This window comes from Helianthus annuus, chromosome 6, assembly GCF_002127325.2.
Source record: "Helianthus annuus cultivar XRQ/B chromosome 6, HanXRQr2.0-SUNRISE, whole genome shotgun sequence".
NCBI lineage: Eukaryota > Viridiplantae > Streptophyta > Magnoliopsida > Asterales > Asteraceae > Helianthus > Helianthus annuus.
The window spans coordinates 60,795,784-60,816,071 of NC_035438.2; the positions used below are offsets into that span (position 1 = coordinate 60,795,784).

Sequence of the window (20,288 nt, forward strand, 5' to 3'; positions counted from 1 at the left end):
TAAGACACTTTTATGATATCTTAATAAAATTTTGTTTTATGTATGATCAAAACTTGTGATGTTTGTCAAGTTTATAAATATGAAAGCATTTGAACCATCGATTAGAATACAAACTGTATCATCGACTTTCTCACGACGTGAACCCAAGTTTTATTTAAATAACAACGGTTTTAATTTATTAGTTCTAAAAATATTGTTGAAATGTTTAGATTATGCATATAGCAATTAGCCAATTACATAAACTTATAGCTACAAAATAATATTTTAATTAATTATATAAGTATAATTTATGGGTAGTTATTATTAAGTTATATAACTTTAAAATCTATATATACTATATATAAGCATTTCCCATGTCTAAAATTGTAATTTCACCTCACAATTTTAAGACGCTCATCCAACCTCATAGTTTGTTTCCCTAACTTTTGGTAAACGATCCCAAATCTGCCCTCCATTCAGTGTCATCCCAACCTGCATAAATTGAAGACGCAGATGAAACGGTCCGACCACCCTCACCTCTTCCACGTCCCCTCATCCCCCTCATCAATTGAAGGCCTTTGAATGCGAATATTAGCATCTGATTAATGCTGCAATTGAAAGGTCGTGCTTTATGGCCCTAAGGAAGATGTTGTTCCATTTTAAGAGTTGAATCCCGAGGTTCCCTGCTCCTCAACTACTTCGCCTGAAACAGCCCCTCTTCATCTCACCGTAACCCTAATCGGTTTCGTCAACCACCACATCTACAGGTTTCTCTTTCCCTCTCTGTTGGTTTTGTTTTCAATTTCTTGTAATATATGAATTCATTCATCATTCCCACCCACTGCGTTCTTCCGCTGCTAGCCCATTGTTCAATTGTTCATGTGTTCAACCTCTGTTCGATAATTAATCCGTCGCTATCTATTCGATTTCAACCAGGTATGTAATGATATGTTCGTCATGAGCGTTCATCTATTCGATTTCAGCCAGCAGAAGCTTCACCATTGCCGACAACGAAATCTGTAACCAGCCTGTAACATTTCATTATTGACAACACCAAAATCGGTAACCAAGAGTATCCTCTTGTTGTTAACTTAATTTCGATTGAATGCATATTCTTAAACAAATAATTCTCAATTTCTAAATTAGGAGTAATTCTCAATTTCTAATTTCGATTGAATGTATTTTGTTAATGATTTCTATATTAGGAGTAATTCTCAATTTCTAAATCGTCAGTTATTACTCCGATTCAAACAAACCTCAGCTGACTACTTTTTCGCATGATCATCCTATTTCTTCAGCTGGGTTCCTTCTATATTTGTTTGTTTCATTAATCACCGCGTCATTCTGGTCCTTTTAGTTATTTTTAATGTATTGTCAACCAACTGTATGATGAAATGCGTGACACAGTTATTTAAGTGGGATTTTGTTGTTTCAAAAGGTGGGCAGGTGATAACCGCGTCCTTTATAGGAACTGTGACAACCGCGTTTTCTGGATATTTTTTTACGTGTTGATGGTCATAACAAAGAAACTGCCACTTCAATGCTGGTAATTTGTTTGGTTATGCATTATTAGGTTACAGTATAACTTGATTATTATTTGTTTGTTTATTGATTATTAGGTTTGAGACTCTTTTCATGAGATATTTGATGTGTGTGTGCTGCATTTAGTAAATAATAATTGCGCGTTTAGTGTTATGCGGTTGTCGGTTTGTGATATGATTATTTGTGATACATTGTGTTTGTGCTCACGCGTTTCACGGATGCGTATATTGCAGCAAATACATGCGCTTGTTATGTCACTTAACTATACGGGAATAGAAATCAAGACGGTGCACGCGCTCGACTCGTGGGTTAGAGGTATTCTCGTGTTGGTTTCAGGTTCTGTGCACGTTAAAGAGTTTAGCGTGAAGAGGAATTTCGTGCAGATGTTTTTCGAGTTTTTTCCCAAATGGGTGTTGATGGAAAAAATATTTACCAAAATGGGTTGTTTGAAAAATATTTACCAAAATAGGTTTTTTCTAACAAAAACTTGTTTCCTCTCTCCTAATCTAATTGGATAAAACCTAATTTAATGATAACTAATGCAATATTATTATTATCTAATTATTATTTTTCTTTGTTTTTCCATTATTATTATTATTATTATTATTATTATTATTATTATTATTATTATTATTATTATTATTATTATTTATCTTTGTTTTTCCATTTGATGTTTTCGTGCCTGTATCTGTTTTTTTTAAGAACATTCCTTTTAAAATAGTAAAACTCACTTTTATTTAATTCGTAGTCCAGATAGTTTAGCTATTACGCATTAATTTGTTTATGAGCTTCAACTTGAACGGGAGTGATTAATAAAAGTGTTTTCATTAGTTCTTTTGTTGGAGCTTTATGCTTTAGAAAAATGACAGGTCAAACAACGCTATTTAATCTTATGTAAATTAGTTTGTAAAATAAAATCAAGTTCTAAAGCTTCTCATCAAAAGTTCTTGTTCAATTTTAGTCAGATTAAAAGAAATATTGTAAAAACATTTCTTATTATATTCTGTGAACTATTTTAATTTTTTGTCCAGGAAGGTCATCCTTTTCATCTTCATTAAAAATTCTAGAGTAAACTGCCATTTTAGTCCCTGAGTTTTGTTCAAATTTGTCATTTTAGTCCAAATAGTTTTTTTTTGCCTCTGGGTCCCTGACTTTTCTTTTTTGTTGCCATTTTGATCACATACACTAACTCCATCCAAAAACTCCATCTTTAACCAGGGGTATTTTGTGGATTTTCATTTTAAATGTTTTCAATTGCCATTTTGATCCAATTCCAAAAAATCAAAAAAATTCCAAAAAATCAAAAAAATTCCAAAAAATTCTAAAAAATCATAAAAATTCTAAAAAATCCAAAAAATCCGTTTCAGCGCGAACCGGTTCGACCCGTACCGTTTCGACCCGAACCGTTTCGAGCTGAACCGTTTCGACGCGAACCGTTTCGACCAGTACCGTTTCGACCTGAACCGTTTCGACCCGTACCGTTTCGACCAATGTTTTAAAAACCGGTTCGTACCGGCCGGTTATACCGGTAATACCGGATTCCGGATGCTTAGCCGGTACGAAACACCCCGGTAAAACCTAAAAACGATATGTGATTCGTACCGCCGGTAAAATGTGAAATACCGGTTTGAACCGGTAAACCGGTACCGGCCCAAGGTAAATTTTGTTTTTTTTTTTTTTTACAATTTCATCAAGCCCATTAGTTTACTCCATAACCTAGCGCATATCAATCTTCCTTGGTATACGGTGCAATCGATGCATCATTCATCATTCATCATTTCATCCCTTCGTCTTCATCACTTCGTGGCTTCCAGTTTGATTCAATATTTCAGGTATGCCATTGTGCTGCTACTGTTTCACTCTTCCTTTGGAACTGGTATATAATATTACTTAGTAGTAGTTATTAGTAATCATGTAGCCAATGATCTCTAGATCAAGTGGTGGAGGGCTTGCATTTCTCTTGAGAGATGCAAGTTCGACTCCCACTTGGTGCAGAGTGAGGCATTGGTGGGCAATGATAGGAGACCCAGGGAAACCTGGGTTGGATCCTTGAGCCAAACGGGTTTTACCGGTAATTTCACCGTCGTGCCTACGGGCGGGTGGGTTACCGGGTTTTCCCCGGAATTGGTGGTGGACTCGGGTTACTCTCGGAGTACTCCGTTTGTCCAGTGGGTGCCCCGAGAGTACTCGGGATTGAGTTTGTTGGCCGTTCAAAAAAAAAAAAAAAGTAATCATGTATATATATTGCCATTTTAGTCCCTGAGTTTTGTCCAAATTTGTCATTTTAGTCCAAATAGTTTTTTTTTTGCCTCTGGGTCCCTGACTTTTCCCTTTTGTTGCCATTTTGATCACATACACTAACTCCATCCAAAAACTTCATCTTTAACTAGGGGTATTTTGGGGATTTTCATTTTAAATGTTTTCAATTGCCATTTTGATCCAATTCCAAAAAATCAAAAAATTCTAAAAAATAATAAAAATTCTAAAAAATCATAAGAATTCAAAAAATTCTAAAAAATCCGTTTCGGCGCGAACCGTTTTGAACCCGAACCGTTTTGAGCTGAACCGTTTCGACGCGAACCATTTCAACCCGTACCGTTTCGACCCGAACCGTTTCGAGCTGAGCCGTTTCGCGCTGAGCCGTTTCGACCCGTACCGTTTCGACCCGAACCGTTTCGAGCCGAACCGTTTCGACGCGAACCGTTTCGACCCGTACCATTTCGAGCTGAACCGTTTCGACGCGAACCGTTTCGAGCTGAACCGTTTCGAGCTGAACCGTTTCGAACTGAACCGTTTCGAGCCGAACCGTTCCGAACCGAACCGTTTCGAGCCGAACCGTTCCGAACCGAACCGTTTCGAGCCGAACCGTTTCGAGCCGAACCGTTTCGAGCCGAACCGTTTCGAGCCGAACCATTTCGACGCGAACGGTTCAGCTCGAAACGGTTCGGGTCGAAACGGTACGGGTCGAAACGGTTCGCGTCGAAACGGTTCAGCTCGAAACGGTTCGGGCGGTTCGGCTCGAAACGGTTCGGCTCGAAACGGTTCGCGTCGAAACGGTTCGGCTCGAAACGGTTCGGGTCGAAACGGTACGGGTCGAAACGGCTCAGCGCGAAACGGCTCAGCTCGAAACGGTTCGGGTCGAAACGGTACGGGTTGAAATGGTTCGCGTCGAAACGGTTCAGCTCAAAACGGTTCGGGTTCAAAACGGTTCGCGCCGAAACGGATTTTTTAGAATTTTTTGAATTCTTATGATTTTTTAGAATTTTTATTATTTTTTAGAATTTTTTGATTTTTTGGAATTGGATCAAAATGGCAATTGAAAACATTTAAAATGAAAATCCCCAAAATACCCCTAGTTAAAGATGAAGTTTTTGGATGGAGTTAGTGTATGTGATCAAAATGGCAACAAAAGGGAAAAGTCAGGGACCCAGAGGCAAAAAAAAAACTATTTGGACTAAAATGACAAATTTGGACAAAACTCAGGGACTAAAATGGCAATTTACTCAAAATTCTATATCTAAAAAATTGAAAACCTGCCTATTAAAAAATTCACTAAAACTTGTTTAAGAAAACATCTTTAGAGGAATTTATTAAAAAATTCACTAAAACTTGTTTAAGACAACATCTTTAGAGGAATTAAAAAAAAAAACTTTTCATAAAATATCATAATGTAACGGAATGATTTCTTTTAAATTTTAATCAATAATTTATACAACCCTAATATTAATTAGTAAATAGCAATACCCTAACTTCTTTAGTTAATATTGAATTAGGATATATCCAATGATATTAGGACAGAGATAGACAAATTTAAAGACTAGTTAAAAACAAGGAAAAACACCCATTTTAGTAAATACTTTTCAAATCACCTATTTTGGTAAATATTTTTCCACCAACACTCATTTGGGAAAAAACTCAATGTTTTTCCTCGCGCCTCAGGAGAAAGGATACTTTGTTTTGAATGATATCTTTCACTTTCTCGATGACTAGCCGAATTATCATCATCTTGTTGCGTTTATGACGCAGAACGATATGGTATCCAAAAAGAATACTTCGACTGCACTTTGGGAACAAGGTATTGTGGCTTATTGTGTTGCGTTACCATACACCGTTAACTGTGCCATCTTCTTTTAGGGAAGCTATTTTATATAACTTACGAATTAATATACAGCGTCAAGCTACATGTCGGACAGTGGCAATGAATGGTGACCACCAGAGGGCTGAAGCCGGTCTAATAACAGCAACAATTGGCGGCTACATGGGTGTCAAGGAGGCAGCTGAGCTGATCTGGTGGTAACAGGTTGTTGATCGGTGGTGATGTGAGAGTGTAAAAGGCTGCATTTAGTGACCAAACGACGGCAAAGAACAATGGTATTGAGCTACTAAGATAGTGCAGCGAACAGGACTGCAACGTCGTGCATTCAGGCGCACTTTTGGAATCAAAACATGTATCCTTAAAACTCATCCATCGTGCATTCAGGCGCGCGTTTGGGTTTGGTATAAACGGTTTCGGGTCAGTTTCAGTCGAACCCGTTTAGCTAAACGGGTCGTGTTTGGGTCGAATCCGACGGGTTCGTGGGTTACCTTTAACCCATTTATATTTTAAAAATGTATATTATTTATTGTTTTACATATGTGAATTAAAGTATTAACAATTGAAAAAAAATAATAAAAAACTTTTGGGTCAAATTAGTTGTGTTTGGGTCAAATAAGTTCCACATTCATATCGGTTTTCTACATTATTAGAAACTATAAAACTAAGTAACATTTTTCTATTCTTAGTCTTTAATTAATATGGATTGTTGTTACTCCAATAGGTCTAGTGGCTTTTCCCACAAGGGGGTTTTATAAACTATAAAACTAAGTAACATTTTTCTATTCCTATATGGCTTTATAGTCTAGTGGTATCTTGGGGGTGAGATAAGACTTTGGACCAATAGGTCCTAGGTTCGATTCTCACAAGGGGGTTTTTCACATATTTATTGGGTTTCCTCCTGAATTGGTGTATGGGCATTATGCCTAGTGGAGATGGATATGATCGGGTGGTTCCGCTGGTGGCACGATGATACTCCAATGGTCCGTCAGTGATCCAAATTTGCCGTTCAAAAAAAAAATATGGATTGTTGTTGGCAGCATTGGTTTATTCGTATACATATTGCAAGAACTCTTCACTCTCTCTCCTGAGCAGCCTCTTTCTCTTATACTTTTCAACAAAACTAACACGTAAATACGATATGGCAATATATCTACATATAGGAATATGATTGCTCCATCCATATGATATTGTTTTACCACAGATCATGTTTAACCCACCTTTCAATGATGAAAAAAAAAAAAGATGAGTAACTTTGAAGAACGAAACCAATATTGTCAATAGTTTTAGCAACATATGTGTGTTAGTTGCTACTCAATGGATGCTTCTACCCCTTATCTGTATGTATGCTTCTACCCCTTATCTGTATGTATGCTTCTACTCAACGAAACCAATATTGTCAATAGTTTTAGCAACATATGTGTGTTACTCGGAAGTATTTTTTGGTCTGCTTTAGTAGGATCAAAAGACACTTGATTTGTTAAAATTGCATTGATTTATTCAGATTTTTCCAATGTTTTAAAAACCGGTAAATACCGGCCGGTTATACCGGTATTACCGTTTCCAGGAGTAAATCCGGTACGAGACACCCCGGTAAATAAGTGAAACGGCATAAGGTTTGTATCGGCGGTAAAATCCGGTATACCGGTTTGAAACGTAATACCGGTACCGGCCCAGGGTTATTTTAGTTTGGGTTGTTATTTATTTTTAATTTTTTATTTTTTATTATATATGTTACTTATCTTACGTAATTTTTATATATTATGATTATTCGTAACTAAAAGTTCTTATTTAATGTTGTATGAAACGAAAACAATTATCCTCTAGTTGATGAGGATGGCGATAATAGTGAATTTCATCTTTTATGCGATTGTTAACTTGATGTATTCAACACTCAAATGGCTTAAACATATCATACACTTTCATTTAAAAGAGCTTGTTGAAAAATTGAATGATTTTCGATTATCTTTTAGATTATTTTTATTATGGATTTACTTTTGGATTATCTTTTAATATGTAATCATTCATTTTTTGATTAACTTTTGAGTTGATGTTATAATTTATGAAATTATAGATTTAGCTAGTCAACCCGGTTCAACCGCTCGGTATAACCTGGTTCAACCGGTTGAACCATTTTTTAGCATAATCCGGTTTCATTTAAAAACCGGTTTTTAAAACATTGGATTTTTCACTCATCTGTTGAACTTTACTTAACTAGCTTCTAATAATTCATCCATAATAAATTGATCATCAATCTGATCTAAGTGATTGTTAGGAAAATAATATTAGTTTTTTGTTTAATAAACTCCTAAAATTGAAGTGGTGAGCCTTAAACTTAGGTATTTCGGGTTCAAAAGAAATAGGGAAAAGTAGAGAAGTTGTGTATGATAAACATCATTATTTTTTTTTGGTGGGAGTGTTAATTGTAATATTACATAATAACCACTTTAAAATAGAAAATCACAAAAATCATGCAAACAAATTTACTTGATGTTTCAAGTATTTGTCTTTACACATGATATTTCGTAAATTGTCGACCCGCCGTAACGCGCGGGCTCCTCACTAGTTTAAATATATGGACTTGAGTTGCATCTTAAAAGGATGATTCTTTTTGGATAAATGTATTAGTATGATAAATGTAGTTATTATTCTTCTTGTATTTTAAATATATTAAATAAATAAATTATTTGTTAAGCAAGAAAATCGTTCCCTCCACCCTCGTTATGAAAATGCTCGATATTTGTTTCAATTGTTAAGATATAATTTCTAACCTAGTAATTAATATAAATAAGAAAATTGTTCCCTCCACCCTCGTTATGAAAATGCTCGATATTTGTTTTAATTGTTAAGATATAATTTCTAACCTAGTAATTAATATAAATAAATAATAAGATAATTTATGGAACTTTATCTGTAATTTTTTAAATGTTTGAAACATATATTAAATTTAATAGTTTAAATTGAATAATAATTATCTGCAATTAAGTAATAATAGATGGTCTAGAATAATGATAAGTGTCCTTTTATTGGTTTATTTTATAACATAGTATAGAAGATTGTTGTTTTATTTCATTTGAATGGCTAATTACCAAAATATCCAGCACATGTCTCTCATGTGATCAAGAATTAACTAGATTTAACTATAAGCTAGATGAAGTTAGTATGGTGGATTAAAACCGCAATAAAATAGAAACATTTGAATTTTGTAAAATATAGCAATAAGTACTTTAATAGAGACCAAAAGTGCAATTTACTCCTCAACTATACATCCAACTTAGGGGCTGTTTGTTTACCTCTTAATGAGGTTCTTAATGGTTCAGACCTCTTAATGGTTCAGACTGTTTGCCTGAATGGTTCAGACATTTGCCTCTGAATGGTTAATCATTATACAGAGTCTGAATGGTTAAGACCTCTAATCTGAATTGGTCAGACATTTACCTCTGAACGGTTAAGCAGTATACAGGCTCTTAATGGTTCAACACTTAATGGTTCAGACCTCTTACTGGTTCAACACTTAATCATTCAGATGTTGCCAAACAGCCCCTTACTATTTAGTTCATAGATGGGATTTGCATTACAAGTTTCATTATATAACCCTAAAAAAGCAACTTGGGTTGACTCTATAAAATGAAAAGTTGCGACTTTTAAAAAACCAAATATACATACCCCTTTGCTTTATTATTATTATTATTATTATTATTATTATTATTATTATTATTATTATTATTATTATTATTATTATTAAAAAGTTATCAATGGAAAATACCATTACCAAATTACGATCACCTTTCTGCAAAGAATCGAAGTGGTGTGTTTCTTAATCAATGTAATAAACGACACTTTTCTCAAATGGATTGACTCCATACGATGCATTATTTAATCAATATAATGGCAATTGCTCCCCTATTTGGTCAGAGTTCATCATTCCTTTGATTTTAATAGATTCGATTTTTGTGTACTTGAATTTCTTGACGAACATGTTGAGGGATATATGCTTTACGATATGTGGAAATCTTACTTGAACGGGTTTTCCATCTTTAACAAAAAAATTTAATCTTTGATCAAATGTGTATTATATAGATTTTTGAACCACTGTTGTCAATATGTAAGTTACAAACCAGTTCCGATTTGTATGTTAATTCCAATATGTAAGTTAGAAACCAGTTCTGATCTGTATGTTTAATGTGTAATCTTGTGTTTCTTATGTGTGATCTTGGTTCCCGTATGTAATTTTTTATTTGTAATCCCCTATTTCTTATCCGTAATCGCGGTTCCGATATGTAAGTTATAATATATAAATTTGAAAGTGAATATGGGTATCTTTAACCAGAAAAGTTAATCTTTGCTCAATTGTTTCTTACAGACATTTGTCAACCCCTGTTTCTTATCCGTGATCGTGATCCCGGTTCCTATATGTAAGTTAAATGGTTAAATTTCAAAGTGAATGAATATGCGTGATCCCGATTCTGATAACAAATGAAAATAACTTAATCATTCACAGATCTTCATCTGATTCAAATTAGAAATTCGTGATCTCAGTTCCACTTTGTTTACTTAAATTTCTCTACAATCTTAATTTGATAAACTTTGTGTATAACTAGTTAGATGCCCTGCCCGCGTTGCGGGGCGATCGCCGAATAATTCTCAACCAATTAAAAAGACAGTACTATACTTTTGGTAGAAGGAAAAACTAAAACGATGACAAGACTGAATTTTGAGCGATGGTAAAATCTTAATTTTTAGGTAGGGGAAAATCATAATTTTATTTTGAACTGTGGGAAATACGTATTTTTGAATTGAGGGTGAAAGCGTAATTTTGAACCGAGGGGAAAATCGTAATTTTCAGTTGGGGGCGAAAGCATATTTTTAGTTAAACTGGGGGCAAAAACGTAATTTTAAACTGAGGGCAAAACCGTAATTTTAAAGTGGGTATAAAATACTAAGCTGGTGTAAAATCGTAAATTTTAGCTGGGGGGAAAACGTATTGTTATTTTTAACTGGGGCGAAAACGTAATTTTGCCTGAGGGTGATGTCGTTATTTTTTAACCAAGGGTATAAACGTAAATTTGAGCTAGGGGCAAAAGGATAATTACAATTTGAAATTGGGATGAAAACGTAATTTTTTAACTGGGGGCAAAACCGTAATTTTAAAGTGGGTATAAAATAATAAACTAATTGGTTTAATAAGAATTGGTCGCCGCCAATTTAAACCAATAGCAGTGAAACACTATTCCCTGCCACTATTCACGCTCATGTGTTTTGTAGATATAGGAAATTATAACTCAGTGGTAACAATACTTCATGTATAATTTCTCTACAATCTTAATTTGATAAACTTTGTGTATAATTATACCTAAGTGGTAACAATACTTCATGTATAATTAGATATGGTAACAATACTTCATGTATAATTTAGATATCAGTTGTGTACAAACTAATTTATGTATTAGCACATGTTTTATGTAAACAATTATGTAAACTAATTATGGATTTTTTGGATTATTGGATTATGCCTAAAGTGTCCTAATTGAATTCGATATTTGAATGAACAATCTTCTAATTTGGATCTTAATAACTTATATTTTAGCAAATGAAAAATTTATAATTTTTTTTAACGGCTAAATGTTACACTCCTTGAGTATTAAACCCATTATCTCCTCCTATTTAAACTCCTAGAGGGTTTTCACTCTACAACTAGGCCAAAGCCTCAATGACAGAAAATTATAATCAAACATCCCGCTGTAACGTACGGGTTAACGTCAACTCGTTTTCCTTGAATTGTCAAGTTTTGTGTGTTTAATTCATAATCGGTTCTTACTTTCAGAAAAGAAAAATTCATAATAGGTTCTGCCCCTATGGTGAGCCAACGTGATTATATAAGGCTTGAGGGTATGGGGGTCGTCCCTAGCCCGTCCAGGTCCGTCGTCGCACCGGCCCCCATCCCCCCCCCCCAACCGGTGTCATCCAAATCGTCACACATGAGACGATGAGGACGCTCCACAAAAGACAAACATCCCCTCACACAAACATATACATACAACTCATATATATATATATGTATATATATAGGGGGCCGCTAGAATGAGAACCACCTCGAGTTGTAAGAACCGCGAGAACTACTTGATCCGGGGCGAGGTGGACCAATTTTTTTTCAAAAACGTAGATGCATGTATTATAAACACATTCGTAAAAAAAATTTAAAAAAAAATGTCGTGCGTGTAGTTTTTTACACCACAAGTTTGTGGTTTACGAGTTCCGTAAATTTACGGAACTCGTAAACCACGAACTTGTTACGGAACTCGTAAACCACGAACTTGTGGTGTAAAAAACTACACGCACGGCATTTTTTTTTAATTTTTTTACGAATGTGTTTATAATACATGCATCTACGTTTTTGAAAAAAAAAATTGGTCCACCTCGCCCTGTACGGTGTGGTTCTCGCGGTTCTTACAACTCGAGGCGGTTCTCATTCTAGCGGCTCCCTATACATATATACATGTATATATGTATATATGTATATATATATATATACATATATACATGTATATATATATATACATATATACATGTATATATCTATAGGGAGCCGCTAGAATGAGAACCGCCTCGAGTTGTAAGAACCGCGAGAACTACACCCCACGGAGCGCCGTTCGCCATGATTTTTTTTTTACAAGTAGATGTGTATATTATAAACACAGGCGTAAAAAATCATGGCGAACGGCGCTCCGTAGGGTGTAGTTTTTTACACCACAAGTTTGGTGAAAAAAAAAGAAAAAAGAAAAAAAATTAAAAAACACCAAACTTGTGGTGTAAAAAACTACACCCCACGGAGCGCCGTTCGCCATGATTTTTTACGGCTGTGTTTATAATACACACATCTACTTGTAAAAAAAAATCATGGCGAACGGCGCTCCGTGGGGTGTAGTTGTCGCGGTTCTTACAACTCGGGGTGGTTCTCATTCTAGCAGCCCCCTCTATCTATATATATGTATATATCTATATATATGTAGATATATATATATATGTATATATATATATGTAAATATATATATATGTAAATATATATATATATATATATATATATATATATATATATATATATATATATATATATATATATATATATAGGGGAAGGTTCTATGCAGACCACAAAATATTGCGAGAACACGTAGAACACAAGAAATCACCTATTTTTTCAATCCTAAAACTAAAAAGTAAATGAAAATGTTACAAATGTAAGATTTATTGTTTCTTATACTAGAATTCAAAACAAAATATGAAAAAAATTAACTTTTTGTATAACCTACACATATGTAGGTTTATGTGTAGGTTAAATTACCAACATATATGTAAGCTACGTGTAGGTAAAAAAATATGGTTTTTTATGTATATATAATATACATATGAATGTAAGAAACATAAAATTTAAAAAAACATGAAACCTAAATCCCAAAATTTAGTGTTTTAGAGTTGTTCTTTTTGTTCTCGCAATATTTAGTGTTCTGTAATGATCCTCATCCTATATATAGATATATACATGTATATAGATATATACATATATATAGATATATACATGTATATATGTATATATATATAGGGGATCGCTAAAATGAAAACCACCTCTAGTTGTAAAAACCATGAGAACCACTTTATGGCCCTTAGATCAACTAGATGGATGGATGTGATTAAAAGTAGTTAATATTAATATTAAAAGTTTTTTGACTTATTATGTCTTTAATATTATAATCCAAAAGGGTATTTAAGTAAAATAACTCTATTTTGTCTTCTTATATATATTAATTTTAAATTACCTTTTTTGTCTTATTTATTAATTACTTTTTATTACTTTTATTTATTAAACATAATTTCTTTATTAAAAACATTTTTAAATTCAGATTTTTTTTAAAAGATTTTTATACTTTTTACAATTTAAGTTTTACGTTATACTTTTTACGTTTTTTTGACGCGCCGTTTTTAACGCCGTTTTTTTAACGCGCCGTTTTTTTTACGCGCCGTTTTTCAAGCGTAACGCGCCGTTTTAACGTTGTTTTTTAACGCCGTTTTTCAACGCGCCGTTTTAAATGCCGTTTTTTACGCGCCATTTTTCACGCACCGTTTTTTACGCGCCGTTTTTACGCGCCATTTTTTAAGGCGTCGTTTTTCTCAATCGGCGTTTTTTTAACATGCCGTTTCTAACGCGCCGTTTTTAACGCGCCGTTTTTTAACGTGCCGTTTTTAACGCGCCGTTTTTTAACGTGCCGTTTTTAACGCGCCGTTTTTTAACGCCGTTTTTTAACGCCGCTTTTTAACGCGCCGTTTTTTTAACGCGCCGTTTTTTAACGCGCTGTTCTCAATCGGCGTTTTTAACGCGCCGTTTTTTAACGCCGTTTTTCAACGCGCCGTTTTTAACGCATCGATTTTTTAACGCGCCATTTTTTACGCGCCGTTTTCACGCGTCGTTTTTTACGCGCTGTTTTTCACGCGCCGTTTTTCACGCGCCGTTTTTTACGCGCCGTTTTTACGCGCCGTTTTTTAAAGGCGTCGTTTTTCTCAATCGGCGTTTTTTTAACGCACCGTTTTTTAACGCAATTTCTTACGCGCCGTTTTTTACGCGCCGTTTTTTAAGTCGTCGTTTTTCTCAATCGACGTTTTTTTAACGCGCGGTTTTTTACACGTTTTTTACGCGCCGTTTTTCCGAAGTTTTTTAACGCGCCGTTTTTTTCAAGCGTCGTTTTTTTAAACGCGCCGTTTTTCCACGTTTTTTAACGCGCCAAATTTTTTACAAGCTTTTTACACGCCGTTTTTCCGAAGTTTTTTAATGAGCCTTTTTTTGAAGTTTTTTAACGCGCCGTTTTCCGAAGTTTTTTAGCGCGCCGTTTTTTTATTCGTCGTTTTTTTAAAACGGGCCGTTTCTCCACGTTTTTTAATGCGTCGTTTTTTTACACGCCGTTTTAAACGCGCCGTTTTTTTCACTTTTTTAACGCGCCCCTTTTTGTACACTTTTTACGTTTTGCGTAAAAAATTTAAACTTTTTACGTTTTACGTAAAAGTTTTTACGTTTTACGTTAAACTTTTTACGTTTTACGTAAAACTTTTTACGTTTTACGTTAAAAATTTAAACTTTTTACGTTTTATGTAAAAGTTTTTACGTTTTACGTTAAACTTTTTACATTTTACGTTTTACGTAAAACTTTTTACGTTTTACGAAAAACTTACGAAAAAGTTTACGTAAAACTTACGAATAAAATTTACGAAAAACTTACGAAAAAGTTTACGTAAAACTTACGAAAAACTTTTTACGTTTTACGTTTTACGTAAAACTTACGAAAAAATTTACGTAACACTTTTTACGCTTCACGTTTTTACGTTTAACGATAAAAAGTTTACGGTTTACGTTAACAAGTTTACGGTTTATTTTTTTTTACAAAAACGTTTTTACGCAAAACCGAACGCAACAGAAAATCGCCTTTTTTTACGTTAAATTTTTTACGTTTTAACGCGCCGTTTTTTTTCGTTTTACGTTAAAATTTTTACGTTTTAACGCGCCGTTTTTTTGCGTTTTACGTCAAAAAAGTTTACGTTTTACGATAAAAAGTTTACGGTTTACGTTTTACGTAAACTTTTTACGTTTTACGTTTCACGTAAAACTTTTTACGTTTCACGTTAAACTTTTTACGTTTCACGTTAAACTTTTTACGTTTTACGTTCTACGTAAAACGTTTAACGTTCTACGTAAAAACGAATGCACCCAGAAAATCGCTACTCGGTAGGTGTCTCAGATAGATTGCTATCATCATGAAAAAGTTTACGTTTTACGTGAAAAAGTTTACGTTTTACGTGAAAAAGTTTACGTTTTACGATTTACGTTAAATTTTTTACGTTAAAAAGTTTAGGATTTACGTTAAAAAGTTTACGTTTTACGTTAAAAACTATACGTTTTACGTTAAAAACTTTACGTTTTACATTTTAAACTATAAAAACCATTTTATCAATTGAACAACCCATGAATATTATGCAGTACACAACTCCAACATTTTTGCAATCATACAAAACACCTATAAAATGAAAGATAACACAGAAACAACAAAACAGCTCATACATATTTCAATCCTATAACTTAATGTCATCAACCAAACTCAAATACACAATCACAACATATTCTTTAAACACATGTTCTAAAACAGTGAATCATATAATCAAGATTTATAGTGAATCACAAATATTCAAAGACAACATACTACTAACCGAGGTATGAGGAGGATCGAGAGGAACAAACGGGCTGCTATCGTCCCAAAACCCGAACCCGTAATCTGAACTACTCTTTTGAGCTGACCCGAAATGAAACCCGGTTCCCGAACATAACTCGAATCCTAGCCAAACACATCCCGCATCTTTGAACCAACTGAGCAAAACTGAAAAACAACAAAATCCACCACCAACGTCGCTGCAGACGGCAGCACTCCCGTCTGCCGTCGCCGCAGCTCATCGGAGCTCGACACCGGCATCTCCTTCTTCTACGTTGTAACCAAAAAATATGTACCTACACTGACCACAAAATAGATTGAGGTATGTTTGGTTTAAACATCGTAAAATAGGTTAGTATATTAAGAAATGAATTATGTAATTTACCGGCTAAATATGGAGTTACGAAAACGGTGTCACATCCCTACAAGATTCAAGTTTAAAATACAAAAAAAACCACCACCACCATCGTCGCTGCAGACGGCGGCGCTCCCGTCTGCCGCCACCGCAGCTCACCGGAGCTCGACACCGGCATCTCCTTTTTTCGTCTCTCTCTGTGCAGAACGGTGAATCCCGCCGGAAATCAGAGCACCGCCGCCGCCGTCGCGGCGGCGCTGTCGTCGCCACTGCCAGATCTGTAACATCACGACCACCATCCTTTTCTCTCTCCTTCAAACAGTCATACTCTCTCGATCTCTGTCTATCCTTGGAATCTGGTCATGTATGAGAGGATTGGTCAAATGAGAAGAGGGTTTTGTGAGTTAGGTGATGTATGAGAAGAATACAAGAAGAAAGGGGGTGGAGGTGTCGTTTGCCAAAGAATACAAGGAGAGAGAGGATGATAAGATTCACAATAAGGAGGAGAGAGGGTTTATATTTTGAAGATGATGAAGACTCAGAATAAGAATAAGGAGAGAGGGGTTTATAGTTGGAAGAGAGAGAAAGGTGAGATTTTAATATCTCTGATGACATTTAATGGAGAGAGAAGGAGAGATTTGACATTTGGGGTAAATGACCAAAATATCCTTTATGTTGGCATGATCTGATTGGTTGAAAGTGGTTCTCGCGGTTCTTACAACTGGGGGTGGTTCCTATTTTAGCGGCTCCCTATATATATATATACATGTATATATATGTATATACATATAGGGAGCCGCTAGAATGTTGATGCAGATTTTGTGTCCGATGCTTGTCGAATAGATTAGTTTTATTTTATGCTGAATTTGTAATAGTTAGTGAAACGGTCAAACGAACGTGTATAGACCCGCTCGTTTGAAGTGGTCAAATGAGAGGGTTGTTGGTTTGACTGTGTGTGTGTTGCTAGACAAAGTTGCTGTGTTGTCATTGGTGTCGAAGGATAAGGCATCGAAGGATTATGAATATCCTTCGATGAGCTCGAAAGATACCCATCGAAGGATGGACCTCGAAGGATATCGAAGGATATCATTCGAGGTATGTGAGTATCTTTCGAAGACTGTCTGATCGAAGGATGATGTTTCGACCAGTCAGTCTGATCCTTCGACCTGCAGCCTGTGTTTTAGTATAAATACCAACACTTTGTCATTTGCAACACAAGAGAGTGAGAGCACAAGTGTGTGCTAGAGAGAGAATGGAGGTCTGAGACCTCACCGGGAGAAATCACCACTTGGTTTCTCCCCGGATGTATACTTCTTTGGTATTAGTTCGGTTGTCATGTAACCGGGCCGACTTGTAATGTTTACTACCGGATTAATACAAAGTTTGTTATGTTTATCCTCTCTTATCTCTTCCATCTTTGAACATTATCATGAAAATCACGGTTTCGGTCCCGAAACCTGGACCTACAATTGGTATCAGAGCCATGGTGCCCGATTTAGTAAAACTAACCGTTTACTAAGTCACATGTGCTCTAGATCTGTGATTTTTGTGGGTTTTTGTTCAAGATGTAAAAAAAGGTGAAAATGAGAAAAACCCAGATCTGGACCCGGATATCCAGATCTGTGCTAAACCGGGTGTTGGGTTTTATGTTTTTCTCTAAAATACTCAAGTTTTCTTCATCAAAACAACGTGTACAAGTGTTTTCGTCGGATCTGCAGATGAACAGTCCTCCGTGTTCATGATGTTCTTGACAGCTTCAAGTTTCGAAAGATGTTGTTTGTCCATCGAAAGATTGAACAGATTTCGAAGGATCAAACAAAATTCAAATTTCAAATTTTCATGCTTCGAAATTTGCGAAAGTTGGTCACCTACCACATCAACTTTTCTGACACCTGTCGTACTTTCTGTCCTTGTGTCAGAACCATCGAAGGATAACTTTCGATTTCGAAAGATCATCCTTCGATCAAGGAGATTCGAAAGATGAACAGGAGTGCTCGAAAGATCATCAGTTCTTCGAAGGATCAAAAAGACTTCGAAGGATCAATTCTGAAGTGTACGAAGGATCAGCCATGTCCAACTTCGAAAGGTGTTCGAAAGATCTGTGACATGTGCTCGAAAGATGCTCGAAAGATATGTGACATGTGCTCGAAAGACTTCGAAAGATCATCTTTCGAAGCTGTCTTGGTGTTTATCTTTCGTTTGATGCAAATGTTTCGAAGGATCCAGATGTTGTGGAATTTTATGAACTCAGACAGTGTGTTGGGGTTAATCATTTAATTCACTTGGAGTCGGGTCGGGTGTTCGCAAGGATTATTCATACCGGGCTTCAAAGTTTCAACATCGAAATTCGTACGGGCTTTGGGAACACGCGGGGTGATGCAGCATGATGAACACAAGAGATGATGAAGACTTGATGTTTGAAAATGTGGGGTAGTCACGGTTACCGATGCAATGACAAACATGGTAACGTGACTATTATGGGCCAAACACAACAGTTCCGCTTGGTGGAGGGAATTGGTGAATATTTGACGACAGTTTCTTTGAAGTGGAAAGAATCTGTTAAGGTTTAGAGATTTTGCCAAAGAAATGGGGGGATAAAAATTTTCATTTGTTGAATTTCTTCGGTAAAATTCTAAACGCAATCACAGGTGGTAGAGTTTATGATCTTCTGGTGATTCAAACGGTTCAGCGTGGAATGTTTTGCACAGACACTTGAAGATCAAGACTTGATGCAGTTGTTTAAGAATGGAACCTTTATCATATGCCGGTTGGAGTATTGGAAGATCAGCGGAAGATCGGTCAATTGATCCTTTTGAGGAAATTGCACAACACTCAACACGGATACGCGTACTTTGAGGGGGAAATCTTATACAATGAGCATCAGGATACTACTTACCTGGATCATCGGTCAAGGGGGAATTTGTCTACACAAGAGAAGATGAATACTTGGCTGAAGATCGATTGCAGTTGCATTTTCAGCATTCGACAGCAACGGACAAGGGGGAATTTGTTGATGCAGATTTTGTGTCCGATGCTTGTCGAATAGATTAGTTTTATTTTATGCTGAATTTGTAATAGTTAGTGAAACGGTCAAACGAACGTGTATAGACCCGCTCGTTTGAAGTGGTCAAATGAGAGGGTTGTTGGTTTGACTGTGTGTGTGTTGCTAGACAAAGTTGCTGTGTTGTCATTGGTGTCGAAGGATAAGGCATCGAAGGATTATGAATATCCTTCGATGAGCTCGAAAGATACCCATCGAAGGATGGACCTCGAAGGATATCGAAGGATATCATTCGAGGTATGTGAGTATCTTTCGAAGACTGTCTGATCGAAGGATGATGTTTCGACCAGTCAGTCTGATCCTTCGACCTGCAGCCTGTGTTTTAGTATAAATACCAACACTTTGTCATTTGCAACACAAGAGAGTGAGAGCACAAGTGTGTGCTAGAGAGAGAATGGAGGTCTGAGACCTCACCGGGAGAAATCACCACTTGGTTTCTCCCCGGATGTATACTTCTTTGGTATTAGTTCGGTTGTCATGTAACCGGGCCGACTTGTAATGTTTACTACCGGATTAATACAAAGTTTGTTATGTTTATCCTCTCTTATCTCTTCCATCTTTGAACATTATCATGAAAATCACGGTTTCGGTCCCGAAACCTGGACCTACATAGAATGAGAACCACCTCGAGTTGTAAGAACCGCGAGAACTACACCCCACGGAGCGCCGTTCGCTATGATTTTTTTTACAAGTAGATGTGTATATTATAAACACAGCCGTAAAAAATCATGGCGAACGGCGCTCCGTGGGGTGTAGTTTTTTACACCACAAGTTTAGTGAAAAAAAAACAAAAAGAAAAAAAAATTAAAAAACACCAAACTTGTGGTGTAAAAAACTACACCTCACGGAGCGCCGTTCGCTATGATTTTTTACGGCTGTATTTATAATACACACATCTACTTGTAAAAAAAAATCATGGCGAACGGCGCTCCGTGGAGTGTAGTTCTCGCGGTTCTTACAACTCGGGGTGGTTCTCATTCTAGCAGTCCCCCATATATATATATGGGACCGCTA

General features: G+C 35.8%; 1 long non-coding RNA gene across 1 annotated transcript; it reads right to left on the bottom strand.

The window, feature by feature from the left end:
* Positions 1-15,716: 15,716 nt before the first annotated feature.
* On the bottom strand, positions 15,717-16,951 carry LOC110938680. Its single transcript, XR_002591584.2, has 2 exons — positions 16,244-16,951; positions 15,717-16,154 (listed from the first exon to the last, which is right to left on the bottom strand). It is a non-coding gene; the product is annotated as an uncharacterized LOC110938680 (long non-coding RNA).
* Positions 16,952-20,288: the final 3,337 nt, after the last annotated feature.